At 42.0% G+C, this 17,049-nt stretch overlaps 2 protein-coding genes across 11 annotated transcripts in view; both read right to left on the bottom strand.

Moving 5' to 3' along the window:
- The window catches only part of LOC127440776 (gastrula zinc finger protein XlCGF57.1-like), a 134,603-nt gene that overhangs the window by 6,980 nt on the left and 110,574 nt on the right, over positions 1-17,049 (bottom strand). For 6 of the 9 annotated variants that reach the window (XR_007897192.1, XM_051697655.1, XM_051697653.1 and 3 more), the window contains 3 exons: positions 13,596-13,621; positions 9,586-9,706; positions 8,392-8,430 (listed from right to left, as the gene is read on the bottom strand). The gene's annotated coding sequence lies outside the window, so the exon portion shown is untranslated. The remainder of the gene's footprint in view (positions 1-8,391; positions 8,431-9,585; positions 9,707-13,595; positions 13,622-17,049) is intronic. The other 3 variants (XM_051697660.1, XM_051697659.1, XM_051697658.1) reach the window with 2 other exon arrangements.
- The window catches only part of LOC127440769 (gastrula zinc finger protein XlCGF57.1-like), a 216,730-nt gene that overhangs the window by 126,995 nt on the left and 72,686 nt on the right, over positions 1-17,049 (bottom strand). The window lies entirely within an intron of this gene.

Raw genomic sequence — 17,049 nt, 5'->3', positions numbered from 1 at the left:
CACATGTGTTTTATTCTGCTTAACAGACACAATATGCAAGCCCATTACTGTATACTATGAATAAATCAGTAAATTAACTAAAATTAAACTATTTGCTTCAAGCAGTAGCGTATCTTGGCATAGGCGATACAGACAGTTGAACGGGGTAGCAGTGTTCTCTGGGGCGGGGCACTTCCTCTGCTGACAAGAGACACATACTGTGACAATTTAGTTCTTCGTTCTGCTTGCTCCCATCATTTAAAATATAGGCTATTGTGATCTTGTGAATAACGTTTTCGGAGTGACTATTTGCACTAGGTGTAAATAGCACCTGCCACATATTGGGGCTATTTACAATCCAATGATCTGATGGAAACATAGACATCACAGAAAACTGCACCTCCCTCTAATTTTTGTTAGTATTTAATTAAGAGTGCAAATAGCATCTACCTCTATTTGCACTGAGTGCAAAGAAGATGCTTTTTGTTGCCATTTAAACTTAGTACAAATAGCCGCTTCCTAAATTTTTTTTTGAGCGGCTCCATGTGCTTTATTTGCCGCCCGATCTCACTTCGGCTGCTATCTGGATTGCTTTTTGATTATTCGTTTTGTTTAAAAAATGTAAAAGTCAGAAGTCAGCTACATTTCTCATATTTATTGCTAATGGGTATAAAATTAAAGTACAGATTGAATATTTGATTTGCACATCTGGGTGGATCTGAAACGCAATCGGTCAACCTGCACGGTCATCAGACCTGCCTCAATCAAGTACACCAGAATGAAAGTTTGGTACGATACAGCAGGATTAGTCTAATTTTTAATTAGGAACACTAATATTCTTCCAAACGTTTGGCAGTTGCATATTTATTGCAATGCTTTTCTCGCAGAGTTGGTGCATAACGCAGGAATTATAACTATAAACAAGCAGATAATAAAACAGGGACTCTTTTTTGAAATATCTGTACTCCTAGTTGCTCACACAAACAGATAAGGGAAATAAAATATGCACTCTTACAATAATCTACAACTTATTACCATAAACACGCTGTAAAATAAATATTGTAATAAAACAATTAACTGACTTTGAACTGCTCTGAAACTGCTGGAAACACTGAATCATGAGCTCCTTGCATGCTTTAAGAATGTGCAACAGTTCCGTGTCTTTACTTTGAAACATGGAGCACATACAGACTATAGATTTAATTAATTAAATCACAGCCTTTTGCAGTTTAATGATTACATTCGGTCATATTGCGATTCCTGTTTTTCTGTTCATAAATTTAAGACCTCTTTAAATGATAATTAAGACTTTTGTTTTACATTTAATATTCTTTTTATTGCTTAAATTTTTAAAACTATAATTTTAAGACTTTTTAAAGACCCGCGGAAACCCTGCAAGGTCCTTGAATTTAGCTTTTAGAAATGTAAGTATTGGAATACTTTGAAAATCGCCATGTTCTGATGAAAAGTGCTTGAGATTAAAACGGACCATTTCTTCCGTGTAATATGTGTCCATCAAAGATGAGATTCAGCACTCCACTTTCATTGAATAATGTGTCTTTTAACATACTTTCTGTTCTTTACAGTCAAATAAATGTGTAAAAAGAAATATTAATTTTAACAACAAATAGCATGGATGCATTAAAAAATACAAGACTTCTATCTGGTTAATGAATGAACAGAAACACCTGTGTGAGTCTGTGAGATGCATGTTAAACTCTTAAAGTGACAGTACCATTAAAGAGGTTGTTATACATATGTAAAATTAATGTTATAACTTTTAAATTGTAAATATTATTTTAAACATTGACAGCTCATATCATTATTATACATACAATTTCAAGAAATAATATGAATTGATAGAATGTAGAATTTTTATATTTTTAAAAAGTTAAAATGTGATTATTATAATCAAGACAAATTATTAAATTAAATACATTTTTACATACTTTTTCGGGACAGATTCTGTTCAGTTTTATTGCTTGTTCTGCACCTGATCAGCCTGAATGTAGTCCACAATGTTTGAAGGCTTATTTGTGTGAACTTCTCTTATACAGCTGTGCTCAAAAGTTTGCATACCCTTGGAGAATTGGTAATATATGTACCATTTTTAAAGAAAACATGAGTGAGCAGGCAAAACACATTTCTTTTATTTCTTATGGGATTCATATTCAACTGTAGGTTATAACAGAATGGCACAATCATAAAACAAAACATGGCAACAACAAAAAAAATTAAATGACCCCTGTTCAAAAGTCTGCATACTCTTAGTTCTTAGTACTGTGTATTGCCCCCTTTAGCATCAATGACAGCATGCAGTCTTTTGTAATAGTTGTCTATGAGGCCCCAAATTCTTGCAGGTGGTATAGCTGCCCATTCGTCTTGGCAAAATGCCTCCAGGTCATGCAAAGTCTTTGGTCGTCTTGCATGAACCGCAATTTTGAGATCTCCCCAGAGTGGCTCGATGACATTAAAATCAGGCGACTGTGATGGTCACTCCAGAACCTTCATCTTTTTCTGCTGTAACCACTGGAGGGTCAGCTTGGCCTTGTGCTTAGGGTCATTGTCATGCTGGAAAGTCCAAGAGCGTCCCATGTGCAACTTTCGTGCAGAAGAATGCAAATTGTCTGCCAGTATTTTCTGATAACATGCTGCATTCATCATGCCATCAAAAAGCGTACCAGAGCGGGCAGTGGGGAGGATTCTTGGGAGGCGAACAGGTGCACCTGTGCCTGTCGAATCGACTCCAAGTCAGCTGGACCACCTGAGGGTGGAGTCTCCACTCTCCCCTGAGGGTAACCTGTCGTGACAGCATGTCCGCTGTAGTGTTGAGGTTGCCCGGGTGGCTTGCAGCGAATTGAAGTGCTGCTGACTCCAGAGGAGACAACGGCGGGTGAGTTGTGACATACAACGAGAGCGCAGACCGCCTTGGCGGTTGACATATGCTACCGTTGTCGTGCTGTCTGTCTGAACTAACACGTGCTCGCCCTGGATCAATGGCCGAAACCTCCGCAGGGCAAGCAGAATTGCCAACAACTCGAGGCAGTTGATGTGCCAATGCAGTCGCGGACCCGTCCAGAGGCCGGCGGTTGTGTGCCCGTTGCAAACAGCGCCCCAGCCCATTTTGGAGGCATCTGTCGTGACCACAACGCACCTGGAGACCAGTTCTAGAGGAACACCTGCCCGTAGAAATGAGAGGTCGGTCCAAGGGCTGAAAAGATGGTGACAGACCGGCGTGATGACCACGCGACGTGTCCCGTGGCGCCATGCCCATCTCGGGACTCGAGTCTGGAGCCAGTGCTGCAGCGGCCTCGTATGCATCAACCCGAGCGGAGTGGCCACCGCCGAGGATGCCATATGCCCCAGGAGCCTCTGAAAAAGTTTCAGTGGAACCACTGTTTTCTGTTTGAACGCCTTCAAACAGGCCAGCACCAACTGGGCGCGCTCGTTCGTAAGGCGCGCCGTCAAGGAGACTGAGTCCAACTCCAAACCGAGAAAAGTGATGCTCTGAACCGGGAGGAGCTTGCTCTTTTCCCAGTTGACCCAAAGCCCTAGTCAGCTGAGGTATGAGAGCATCAGGTCCCTGAGTGCGCACAACATGTTTGAGAATAAGCTAGGATTAGCCAGTCGTCGAGATAGTTGAGAATACGAATGCCCACCTCCCTTAACGGGGCAAGGGCAGCCTCTGCGACCTTTGTAAAGATGCGAGGAGACAGGGACAGGCCGAAAGGGAGGACTTTGTACTGATACGCCTGACTCTGGGATGCAAACCGCAGGAAAGGTCTGTGTCGAGGAAGGATCGAGACGTGGAAGCACGCATCCTTCAGGTCTGCCGCCGTGAACCAATCTTGAAGCCGGATGCTCGCCAGAATGCGTTTTTGCATCAGCATCTTGAATGGGAGTCTGTGTAAAACCTAGTTCAGTACTCACAGGATTGGCCGCAACCCACCGCCTTATTTCGGTACGATGAAGTAGGGGCTGAAAAACCTTCTTCATCTCGGCTGGAGGGACAGGTTCTATCACACCCTTCCGTAGGAGGGTAGCGATCTCCACGCAAGGTAGCAGCGTTTTCGTCCTTCACCAAGGTGAAGTGGACACCGCTGAACCTGGGCGGACGCCCGGCGAAGTGAATCGCGTAGCCGAGTCGGACGGTCCGGACCAGCCCTCACGACGGATTGGAAAGCGCAAGCCATGCGTCCAAGTTCCGCGCAAGGGGGACCAAAGGGACAACGTCATCAGACGTACCGGCAGGTGGGGCCTCGCGGCGGGGCGGAGCTCGAGGTGCCACACCATGTCGTGGCCGTGCTGAGTCTAAGGACATCGAAGCACTTACCTGGCTCCTTGTGACCACCCCCAGAACAGCCTGGGATGGGGGAGGAAGAGGCCTGTCCTCGTGACCCGTGGAGACTGTCACATCAGGGGCGGATTTGTGCCACAGCTGGGCGCTCAGGGGCGGGAGACCGCCGCTGGAGCGCCAAACCTGCCAAATAGAGTGATGGACGGTGGTCGTGATGATGGCTGTGCACACCGGATACGTGACCCAGGGAACAAGGAAACCGCTCTTGCTGAGCTCTTGAGTACTGCAGCCACTTGGGCATGCAGTGCAATTAAATGCAAAAGGTAACAAAAAGATGGAGAGATCTGCTTACCAGCTCCAGAGCAGCGGGTTTCGTTGTCCCTGGGTCACCCGTCTCAAGGGTGCTTTGAAGCCTTTCACGGGTTCTGGGTGGCCACGAGACGGGTGGCGTCTGCTTCCTGCGGTGGGCTCCATGCCGGGGCCAGGCCGAAGGGGCGGGCTGCGGCGGAGCCGGTGCAGTCACCGCAGGGGGACGCCCTTGGCGATAAGTAGACAGGGTGCGGAATCTTGAGCCACGCCGGGGCAGGATATGCCAGCTAGCATCCGTCTACTGCTCCACCATCGAGAACTGCTGGGCAAAGTCCTCGACGGTGTCGCCGAATAGGCCCGCCTGGGAAATGGGGGCAGCAAGGAACCGTGTCTTGTCAGCCTCGCCCATCTCCACCAGGTTGAGCCAAATGTGGCGCTCCTGGACCACTTGTGTGGCCATCGTCCGCCCGAGAGACCTCGCCGTGACCTCCGTCGCTCGGAGAGAGAGGTCGGTCGCCGAGCGCAGTTCCTGCATTAATCCCAGGGCGGAACTACCCTCGTGCAGTTCCTTTAGTGCCTTGGCAGACTTGCAGGAGAGCCATGGCGTGCAGGGCGGAAGCGGCTTGTCCAGCAGCAACCCATATGTCCGGGGGAGTGGCATGCAAATACCACTCGCCAATTTTCATTGGCCTTTTATCAAAGACCAGAGGTGTCTCGGGCTCCCAAGAGTGACCCCTAGTGTCACTACATTGACTCAACGTCGAGTGAGTGACAGATAGGGAACTCCTTGTGTGTAAGCATACTTGGCAATAAAGCTCATTCTGATTCAGATCAAGAGGTAGGATGTCATGCAGGTGCTAGACACTTCTCTTGCATGCCAGTGATTACCTCTCTGCATGCCAATGGTGGCACACTTGCCTTGGTTTGCTGACCCCTGGTATATTGTGTTGCTTTTCCTGATTTGGCTCAATATTGCTTGCTTTTGCTAGTGACAAAGTTTTTGTTCTCACTTCAGTTTTTCACTGACAACCTAGCTATTTTAGACAGAACCTTATTAGAAGGTTTATGGATGGACTCGCTATACACCGATCAGACACAACATTAAAACCACCTGCCTAATAATGTGTAGGTTCCCCTCGTGCTGCCAAAACATCACCAACCTGCATCTCAGAATAGCATTCTGAAATTCTATTCTTCTCACCACAATTGTACAGAGCAGTTATCTGAGTTACTGTAGACTTTGTCAGTTCAAACCAGTCTGGCCATTCTCTGTTGACCTCTCTCATCAACAAGGCATTTCCGTCTGCAGAACTGCTGTTCACTGGATGTTTTGGGTTTTTGGCACCATTCAGAGTAAATTCTAGAGACTGTTGTGCATGAAAATCCCAGTAGATCAGCAGTTACAGAAATACTCAAACCAGCCTGTCTGGCACCAACAATCATCCATGCGATTATCTAATCAGCCAATCGTGTGGCAACAGTGCATAAAATCATGCAGATATGGGTCAGGAGCTTCAGTTAATGTTCACATCAACCATCAGAATGGGGAAAAAATGTGATCTTAGTGATTTGGACTGTGGCATGATTGTTGGTGCAAGAAAAATTATATTCTATTATTGGTATTTTTTTTTATTTCACAATTTAGGCCTGCTGTCCCCATATGAGGACATCAGTTTGTAGGAAAACTATTTGCTCTTCAATTTTTTTGTGTGTGCCACAGGGATCAGTTTTAATGCCTTTGCTTTTCTCCTTGTATATGCTTCCCCTGGGAGATATTATCAGAAATCGTGGAATAAGTTTCCACTGTTATGCCGACGATACCCAACTTTATATTTCTTCAAAACCTGATGAGATTTCACAATTCTCAAAATTAGCAGAGTGTATCAATGAAATAAAAGATTGGATGGCCAGAAATTTCCTTCTACTCAATTCCAACAAAACAGAGGTACTAATTATTGGGCCAAAAACCTCTAAAAATTAGCTGCTAAAATATGATTTGACTCTCGATGGATGTACTGTTACATCATCTTCAACAGTGAAGAACTTAGGTGTTATATTTGATACCAATCTGTCCTTTGAAAATCAAATGACCAATGTTTGTAGAACAGCATTCTTCCACCTAAGAAATATTGCTAAATTACGACACATGCTCTCTGTTGCTGATGCCAAAAAACTAATTCATGTGTTTATGACCTCAAGATTAGATTATTGTAATGCATTACTGGGAGGATGTCCAGCAAGATCAATAAAAAAAAAACTTCAATTGGTTCAAAATGCAGCAGCCAGATTGCTGACTAAAACCAAGAAATATGATCATATTAGCCCCATTTTATCATCATTACATTGGCTACCTGTTAAATTTCGTAATTTTAAAATTCTGTTAACTTTGACAAAGCTTTGAATGGTCTAGCTCCGCAGTACTTAAGTAACCTTCTACCACGCTATATTCCATCACGTTCATTACGATCGCAAAATTCTGGCCTGTTAATAGTTCCTAGAATATCAAAATCCACAAAAGGAGTTAGATCCTTTTCATATTTGGCTCCTAAACTATGGAATAGTCTCCCTAACACTGTTCGAGATGCAGACACACTCACTCAGTTTAAGTCTAGACTAAAGACACATCTATTTAGCCCTGCATACACCTAATTTATCCTTCAACTCACAATTAGGCTGCTTTAGTTAAGTCTGCCGGAACCAGAAACAATGATCATGATCTATAACTCTGCAATAAATTGAATGGCATCTATGCTAATATTATTTTATTTGTTTCATTGTCTCAACCTCGGGACTCCTATCCTGAAGTCACCAGAACCAGCAAGATCCAGCTCCGTTCCTGCTTGATGTTGGACTCCACTGCTACGTGTCGCTGTGTGATGATGACTAATAGCAGCCGGTGCCAGCCAAACATCACTTCAGTCTATTACGATGGACTTCAGAGGATGAACTGATGCCAACTCCAACCATAAGACATGGGATACTTCATATGCCACAGCCTGAACCTTGGACTTAGGATAGACCTCACCGAAATTACCGACCAGGTTGAACTGCGATGCACCTAACTGATCTCTGCCTGCATCACCTCGGTCTAATGATGGACTACACTCTTGAAATAGAATACATAGACTATCATTTAATTGCCAACAAAACCTTTCATCAGCCAACTAACAAGGACAATGCATCTATGTGAACTTCTGCAGTTAATCCAGGATGAACTTCAAAAGACATTAGTCATTAATCTTACAGTTCTTACAAAATCTTTGTTTTAAACACTGACCCTTAACACTTACTTAGTTTAATCATTTTAAACCATGACTTGCACTATACATAAGTAATATTGGCATTATATTCATGATGTTAGCCAGAGGGGAACTGGCCCCCACAGTGAGTCTGGTTTCTCCCAAGGTTATTTTTCTCCATTAACCAACATCTTATGGAGTTTTGTGTTCCTTGCCACAGTTGCCTTCGGCTTGCTCACTGGGGTTATAAATACAATTATTTTTTAATTACTTATTTTTACAACAATTCACAATCGTATTTTATCAAACTACACAATGATGACTCTAAGACATTATAGATATTACAGTTTTATCTTCTGTTAATGCCTGATCTTCTGTAAAGCTGCTTTGAAATGATGTCTGTTGTGAAAGGTGCTATATAAATAAAAATGACTTGACTTTATTAGGTGCTACTAGAGTTACAAATCAAAAAGGGAAATGAAAAATGCACACAGCAGTCATACTCGGGTCTCGGGAGGTTAATGCTTTAATGTTCTGGAAAACATATCCAATAAAGGAATGTCCTACCTTGTACTGTAAGGTTTCTTAGGTTCATAATGCCCAACACTTTAAAAAAAAAAAAAAAAAAAGGTTAAAATTTCCACATTTGAATTTTATAACAAAATTCCATCAAATACAATTTAAAAAAACAAACTAAATATTTTAAGTTTTATTCATTTAATTTGGTTAGAAATTATACAGTTAATTTCTTACCAAAAAACAAATGTTATATTTCTGTACAGAAAACACTCCTGAAAAATCTCAAAACACTGTTCTGGGAACCAAAAGTTGGGAAACTGGTTTCAATAGGTCTCTCAGTCTCTACTAGGGTTGCACGGTTTACCGTTACTAACGAAATGTTTCGATACCAAAAAAAAATAAAACGGTATATCATCTTGTTGCTAATTTTGGTACCATTTTACAGTATGTTGCCATTAGCAAAATGTTATGAGATGTGAAAGTTTTGAGATGAAATTATTGACAATTTGAAAATGAAAAAATATAAAAATCTTGAAATGACAACGTGTGATCATTTAAATAAATAATATACAGTCCCATTCGCTGCGTGCTACAGAAAGAGCAGAGCGGCACCTCTCGTTCAATCTACTTCACACACACACACACACACACACACACACACAACTGGTGCTTGATTTTCATGCAGTGTGTTTCGTTTTAAAGGTTGTCAACACTCAAATCTCTTTCTCCGGTGCAGCTCGGAGATTTTAGCTCACGAGTCGCGACGGGAGTATTACAGCATTGATGGGAAGCTTGATATAACTAACCCGTCAAAAAAAGAAAGAACTCAAACATCTGTCAAAATGAAAGTCCCGCTAAAATGAATGCTCTATGTTGGGCCTCGTGTACTCAGATATGAGGCAAAGGCAGGCTTACATACAGTCATAAAGCCTGACTGAGGCCTACATACGTCCTGATAACAACCGCGTCAAAATCAAACAAAGGGAGTCCAAATCAGACTACAGATCCCATGAAGCCTTGCTCACTTTACACCTATGTGTGAAATTCTGAAGGATCGAACTCTCAACTCCTATTGGATGAGGTGCACGACAGAACGCGTCCCTCAACCATGACGTCATTGGGAGTATAAAAACCTCGGAGATCTTTCTGGGCGTTGCTTCCAGCGACAGTATTTGCCGCATCTAGATGCAACTCTGCTGCTCCCAGGTGTAGCCTCGTTGCCCAAGGAAGTAATGTACGTACCTGAAACTTTGGCCATACAATCTCCATCTCGCTGGACGAGTTGAGATTTCTCCGTGTTCCAACGAGCATGCTAATGGATCCGAAGGTGACCGCCGAACAATCCGCGTCCTCACCCTTTTGCCTGCAAAAGTGAAGAAAGAAGATTTTTCAACAAAGTCGACTTCGCTGTTTTCTCCACCAACCTGCCAAGAATCAGCTGCCGTACTTCCCGTCGACAGAGCGAGGAAACGGCCTCCTGTCATCACCCGAGCTTCGAGGAACCGAGTCGGAGTAAAACAACGAACAAACACATATTCTACCCGGGTCCTCACGCAACTCAAGTAAGAGGTTTGCATTTGGGCAGAGATAGATTATTATAGTGTGTTATTCTTGGGTATCAAGGCTATTGCTTGTACATTTTACGGACTGCCGAGTCCGCTCATTGCTGATAATAATACTCTAGGTATTACTGTAAATTACTGTTACCACGAATTAGATTTGCTGTGTTGTCGTCCACGCTTCTCCATCTGGCAGTCTGATGGATGAGTCTGGGTTTGGCGGTTGCCAGGAGAACGGTACTTGTCTGACTGCATTGTGCCAGCTGTGAAGTTTGGTGGAGGGGGGATTATGGTGTGGGGTTGTTTTTCAGGAGCTGGGCTTGGCCCCTTAGTTCCAGTGAAAGGAACTCTGAATGCTTCAGCATACCAAGAGATTTTGGACAATTCCATGCTCCCAACTTTGTGGGAACAGTTTGGGGATGGCCCCTTCCTGTTCCAACATGACTGTTGTGTATTTCCGCCATCGCTGGTAAGACTGGCACACTGAGTTTATCCATTAAAGAACCAACGACCGCGGCGGACGGATTACAAGCCGTTCACCGCGTCTCTGAGTGAAAACTAATGGCTACCATATCTCCCACAATCGCTAAAACCGGCTTCGGTGCCATTACCCTGTTCTCTCTCTCGTACTAACCGCACACACACGACCACTCACAAACATACCCGCACACAAATTTGGCGAGTAGATAACTTGGCGATAAAGCTCAGCTTTGTCCCTAAGTTATCTCACCAGCGGAAACACGCATTAAACGGGCAGATGCCATTAACCAGTCTCTCCGCCCACACTCGCGTGACGTATTCTCCACGAGAGCCACAAGAGCCATTTTGTGCCCTCCTTCCCTCCTTACACACACACACACACACATACACACACACACACACACACACACACCTTCCCTTTCATGTATTATAGGCTTATTTGTTACCATATCTAATCATGTTACTGTTTAGTTTGTAGTTAGAAGTCGGAAGAGTGCATTGTATTGATTATTAATTGATATTCCTGCATTAATAAACTTTGTTATACTATAAAGAGAAGTGTTTTGGTATTGTTCTGCATACACCTGTGCCAAGGGCTGGTAGGGGATGTCAGTGCTCGGATTCAAGCCTTCATTGTTTTCCTTTTGAATATCGATGTTCTCCGGACACCGACTTTCCTAAGAGAACAATCCTATAGTGAGTCTGCTATACTGTCTGGTTATTAGTCCCTGATTCCAGGGTGGTGCCCCGGCGATATTAATCCTTATTAATATTCTATTGAATTTGATAATTGATAATTATCTTTGATAATTATTAATTATTGCTAATAACCAAACCCGCTCCTGAACAAAGCGCCCAACATCTATTTATGCCTGAAAATTGAAGACAGAAAAATATAACTAGTGTATAATAATGTAATACTCAAAAGTAGCAATAATACTTATAACAGTAGTATAATATTAAATGGTTGTATTTTAATTATTGTGATTATTATAGAATTAGAGTTATTAGAGATTATTATTATCATCTGTAAGCAATATCACAATAGTATACTGAATATCAGCATGTTGTGATTCAGCCATAGCAGCCTTGTGCCTAAGGTAACCAGATTTACCAAAAATAAAATGTACATTTTTTTGTAAAATATTATATTTTCATTTGATTAAAGCTGCATGTATTAATCATAAGATTTAATTAAAACATTTAACATGGAATCCAGAAACATTTAAACAGAAAACAGAATCTATAAGACTTTATGCAGTTCTGGCATTTTCTGTGTAATTTCATCAAAAATCTGAGGTTTTTATTTGTTGCCCAAGTATCGATTTAGTATCGATACCGAGGTGCCAGGGCTGGTATCATACCGAAGCCAAAATGCTGGCAACCCTAGTCTCTACCAATACCTACAGCAACAAATGTTCAAATTAAGTTTCTCTTTGTGCTTCCAGTTAGCTTGATAACTGATTAGCCTTTTAAATTTTAATCATAATGTTCCCTACAGTTCAATTACCGTACAAAAGTAATATACTATATACACTAATCATCACTTCATGTGATTATCTGTAATTTCTTTTTAAGGTGTTTTGTAAATTGATATGGTAATACTGAATTTACTGACAGTTTTTACTGGCCCTGCAGAAAATGTACTTGGACATGCATAAAATGGTTGCCAACGGTCTCATTCTAGATGGGATGCCCCGTATTTTGGCTGAATTGAAGACAGGACGCACACTGTCCCTTATTTAAGCGGCAAAACGCTAGAGGACCCCCCTCTGTTCACAGTTTACACCATATAAAAATCTCTTTTTCCACATGCTCCTCTCATCCAGAGACAGCCAGATATGATGGGACCTTCCAAAATATAGTCACATATACCCAGCAAACACACAATGTTCCCTTAACATTAGCGTATGGTTCCTGTTTGGTTATTTTTTGGGAACCAATTCCTAACATTCTAAGAATGTTCTCTTTAGGTTCTTTATTTTATAACCAAACATGAATGTTCCCAGAACGTTGCAGGGTGGTTTTTGTGGGATAACCTAAAAATAGCTTATACAGAATATTCTCTAGTGGCTATTATTTGTTTTTTTATTTTACAACCATAAACTAAAATTCCATGCACGTGCCCAAGGTTCGCACACGCTTTATTCGGGGTCTTCCAAATAGCTTTTTTGCACCCATAAAGGGCACTGCGAGAAGAGGATGTAACTCCAAAGGTCATCCCCAATCAAAGTAAGAAAATATTTTTTTCCACGAAGGGCCTTTACACAAGACTGCTAGCGAAGAGTGCATTCATACAGTAATGCCATACTCCCTTCAGAGTGCCCAGATCAAGAGCTCTGTCCTTTGGAGTGAAGGGCATGGGGAGGATCACTTTCGATTGGAAATCGCCACTGATCTATATAAATCTACGCGCTGCTGAATGTAAAACTTAAGGATCATTTCGGTGGAGTAATTCGCTGACTGACATTCATTTGTCGATTTCCACAAATAATTGCTTCTAGATGTGAGATTAAATGGAAACATGGACATGATTGTTGGAACTTTTTTGTTTTTGTTGTTATTAGCCACTATATGACGAGAAGAACAGATGTCTCTGCTAAACTGTACACTTAAGAGGTAAGAAATTAATCTAATGTTAGCCTATAAGATTATTTGAATGTTTATTAAATTTTTAATGTATGTCAATAAATTTCTTTTTTCAAAAACCCTCGAATGTGTTGAAATCATTGATTATTTGGAATAATTTACTTTAATATCTGCATAATGTATGGGTCTGGGTAGCTCAGCAAGTATTGACGCTGACTACCACCCCTGGAGTCGCGAGTTCGCATCCAGGGCGTGCTGAGTGACTCCAGACAGGTCTCCTAAGCAACCAAATTGGCCCGGTTGCTAGGGAGGGTAGAGTCACATAGGGTAACCTCCTCATGGTCACGATTAGGGGTTCTTGCTCTCAGTGGGGCGCGTGGTAAGTTGTGCATGGATCGCGGAAGGTAGCATGAGCCTCCACATGCTGGAAGTCTCCACGGTGTCATGCACAACGAGCCACGTGATAAGATGTGTGGATTGACTGTCTCAGAAGCGGAGGCAACTGAGACTTGTCCCACCCGGATTGAGGTGAGTAACCATGCCACCATGAGGACCTACGAAGTAGTGGGAATTGGGCATACCAAATTGGGAAGAAAAGGGGATAAAAAATAAATAAATAAATACCTGCATAATGTCCGGTGCTGAGGTAGCTGAAGAAACAAAAATCAAGGCTCAGTTTTTAGTATGGTACAATGTTAGATAAAAAATACATGTATCAGCAAATCTAACATATTAATGGAAAAAGTACATCTTGCATGTTAATTAAATCCACGTGTTAGTGTTTCCCTGGCTGCCTTAATTCGGCCCAAAAAATTAAATAGATGGAATAGATTAATTTATCCTTTAATTTATCCATCACTCTATATCATGTGTGATGATGTGTTTAACTTATTGTGTAATTTACGTTGCATATAGCCTAAACATCCTTAAACATAAAAACATTAATCTGAGAACCAAACTGCAGAGGATTAAAGTCGGCATGAAATGGAAGTTGCGACCGACTTTACTTCCGTACTGTGATGTATTTCCGAGTGAAACAGCTTAATGAACAAGAAAAAATTGTCAGGCGGGTATTTGAGTTTATCCATTGTTTTTTTTGTTTTTTTGGGATTTTTCCCCTTTTTCACCCAATTTGGAATGCCCAATTCCCAATGCACTTTTTTTTTTAAGTCCTCATGGTCGCGTAGTGATTCGCCTCAATCTGGATGGCAGAGGATGAATCCCAGCTGCCTCCATGTCTGAGACCGTCAACCCGCACATCTTATCACGTGGCTTGTTGAGCACATTGCCACAGAGACATAGCGCATGTGGAGGCTTCACGCAATCTACCGCAGCATCCACGCTCAACTCACCACGCGCCCCACTGAGAACAAACCACATTATAGCGACCATGAGGAGGTTACCCCATGTGACTCTACCCTCCCTAGCAACCGGGCCAATTTGTTTGCTTAGGAGACCTGGCTGGAGTCACTCAGCACGCCCTGGGATTCGAATTAGCGAGCTAGTGAACTCCAGGGGTGGTAGCCAGCATCTTTTACCACTGAGCTACCCAGGCCCCCCTATCCATTGGTTGTTGATTGCATTGTGAAAATATGGGCACTGCATAGCGGAACGGAGGCAGATCTGAATGCGACTTTGCAGTAGACACACACAACACTACCACCATGCTGCTCGAGTCAGAGCTGATTATTGCTGAAATTGAGCAGCGATCTCAACACATTTATGGTCAAACTGACAACATAAACGCATGAGCACATTGCGGTCTTGGCTGTAACTGTTGAAAAACATATTTTAACATTTTGAATAACAATACACTAAATATAAAGGAAAAAAAACACTTACTCGTGCTGTGCATCCCAAGATACACTATACTGCCAAAAGTATTCGCTCATCTGCCTTTAGACGCATATGAACTTAAGTGACATCCCATTCTTAATCCATAGGGTTTAATATGACGTCGGCCCACCCTTTGCAGCTATAACAGCTTCAACTCTTCTGGGAAGGCTTTCCACAAGGTTTAGGAGTGTGTTTATGGGAATTTTTGACCATTCTTCCAGAAGCGCATTTGTGAGGTCAGACACTGATGTTGGACGAGAAGGCCTGGCTCGCAGTCTTCGCTCTAATTCATCCCAAAGGTGTTCTATCGGGTTGAGGTCAGGACTCTGTGCAGGCCAGTCAAGTTCTTCCACACCAAACTCACTCATCCATGTCTTTATGGACCTTGCTTTGTGCACTGGTGCGCAGTCATGTTGGAACAGGAAGGGGCCATCCCCAAACTGTTCCCACAAAGTTGGGAGCATGGAATTGTCCAAAATCTCTTGGTATGCTGAAGCATTCAGAGTTCCTTTCACTGGAACTAAGGGGCCAAGCCCAGCTCCTGAAAAACAACCCCACACCATAATCCCCCCTCCACCAAACTTCACAGTTGGCACAATGCAGTCAGACAAGTACCGTTCTCCTGGCAACCGCCAAACCCAGACTCGTCCATCAGATTGCCAGATGGAGAAGCGTGATTCGTCACTCCAGAGAACGCGTCTCCACTGCTCTAGAGTCCAGTGGCGGCGTGCTTTACACCACTGCATCCGACGCTTTGCATTGCACTTAGTGATGTATGGCTTGGATGCAGCTGCTCGGCCATGGAAACCCATTCCATGAAGCTCTCTACGCACTGTTCTTGAGCTAATCTGAAGGCCACATGAACTTTGGAGGTCTGTAGCGATTGACTCTGCAGAAAGTTGGCGACCTCTACGCACTATGCGCCTCAGCATCCATTGACCCCGCTCTGTCATTTTACGTGGCCTACCACTTCGTGGCTGAGTTGCTGTCATTCCCAATCGCTTCCACTTTGTTATAATACCACTGACAGTTGACTGTGGAATATTTAGTAGTGAGGAAATTTCACGACTGGACTTGTTGCACAGGTGGCATCCTATCACAGTACCACGCTGGAATTCACTGAGCTCCTGAGAGCGGCCCATTCTTTCACAAATGTTTGTAGAAGCAGTCTGCATGCCTAGGTGCTTCATTTTATACACCTGTGGCCATGGAAGTGATTGGAACACCTGAATTCAATTATTTGGATGGGTGAGCGAATACTTTTGGCAATATAGTCTATATGAGCGGGTCTAACACATTTAGTCTAACACTGCCGACTAGCCAGGTCAATTATAACACGAGTTAACGACATTAATTAAATGCATTGTTGTTGTTTTTTTCATAAGGGCTAACAAATGAAATTATGAATGTTCACTATGTATTTTCATTTAGATTGTCTGGAAGATAATTAAATAGCTAATATCTATGAAGCAACAGTTTTAATTTATTGAAGAAGGCTGATATTCAAGCATTTTTTTCTGTATATCGATTCATGAGCTAACTAAGCTATAACTTTAATACTGCCATTAATTTTGCATTGTTAGATCACTTTCTACACATCAAAATGTAAAAAATACAATACAAATAATAATCTTAATTTAATCATAATAACTCTCACTTTCTTCACACTACTAAACAATGGTGACAAGTGTCCCTTTGCATTAGGGCTGCAACTAACGATTATTTTGATAATCGATTAAACTAACGATTATTTGACTATTCTGCAATTATTGCACCGATTAATCATTAGCTCTTAACCGATTATTCAGCTTGTGCCCCGACTTAAAAGGTTGTATTAAACGTGCTTACTAACAATAAAGAGGACAAAATCATCTTTGAAAATACTCTAAATGACATTCACTGAAAGCTAAAAAAAAACTACGTTTTTACTAAGTTTAATTCAGTAAAAGAAATTCACTGCAAAAAATCCTACTGTTATCAAGTGTTTTTGTCTTGTTTTCCATTTAAAATTGTCTAAAAATCCTTAACACAAGATACATTTACTTGAGAAGCAACATATAAGATATTTATACTTGCTTTAAGAGAATGTTAAATATAAGTGTATTTTGTATATAGTGTATTTTTTCACTTGGTTATACTTGTATTCAAGATCTATTCTCTAAAAGCAAGTCTGGATATCTTATATGCTGCTTCTCAGGTGAATGCATCTTTTTTAAAGGATTTTTAGATATTTTAAAATATT

This window comes from Myxocyprinus asiaticus, chromosome 5 (assembly GCF_019703515.2).
Source record: "Myxocyprinus asiaticus isolate MX2 ecotype Aquarium Trade chromosome 5, UBuf_Myxa_2, whole genome shotgun sequence".
In the NCBI taxonomy this organism is placed as follows: domain Eukaryota; kingdom Metazoa; phylum Chordata; class Actinopteri; order Cypriniformes; family Catostomidae; genus Myxocyprinus; species Myxocyprinus asiaticus.
The sequence above is the reverse complement of the archived record's forward strand: the minus strand, read 5'-3'. Positions and strand labels throughout refer to the sequence as shown.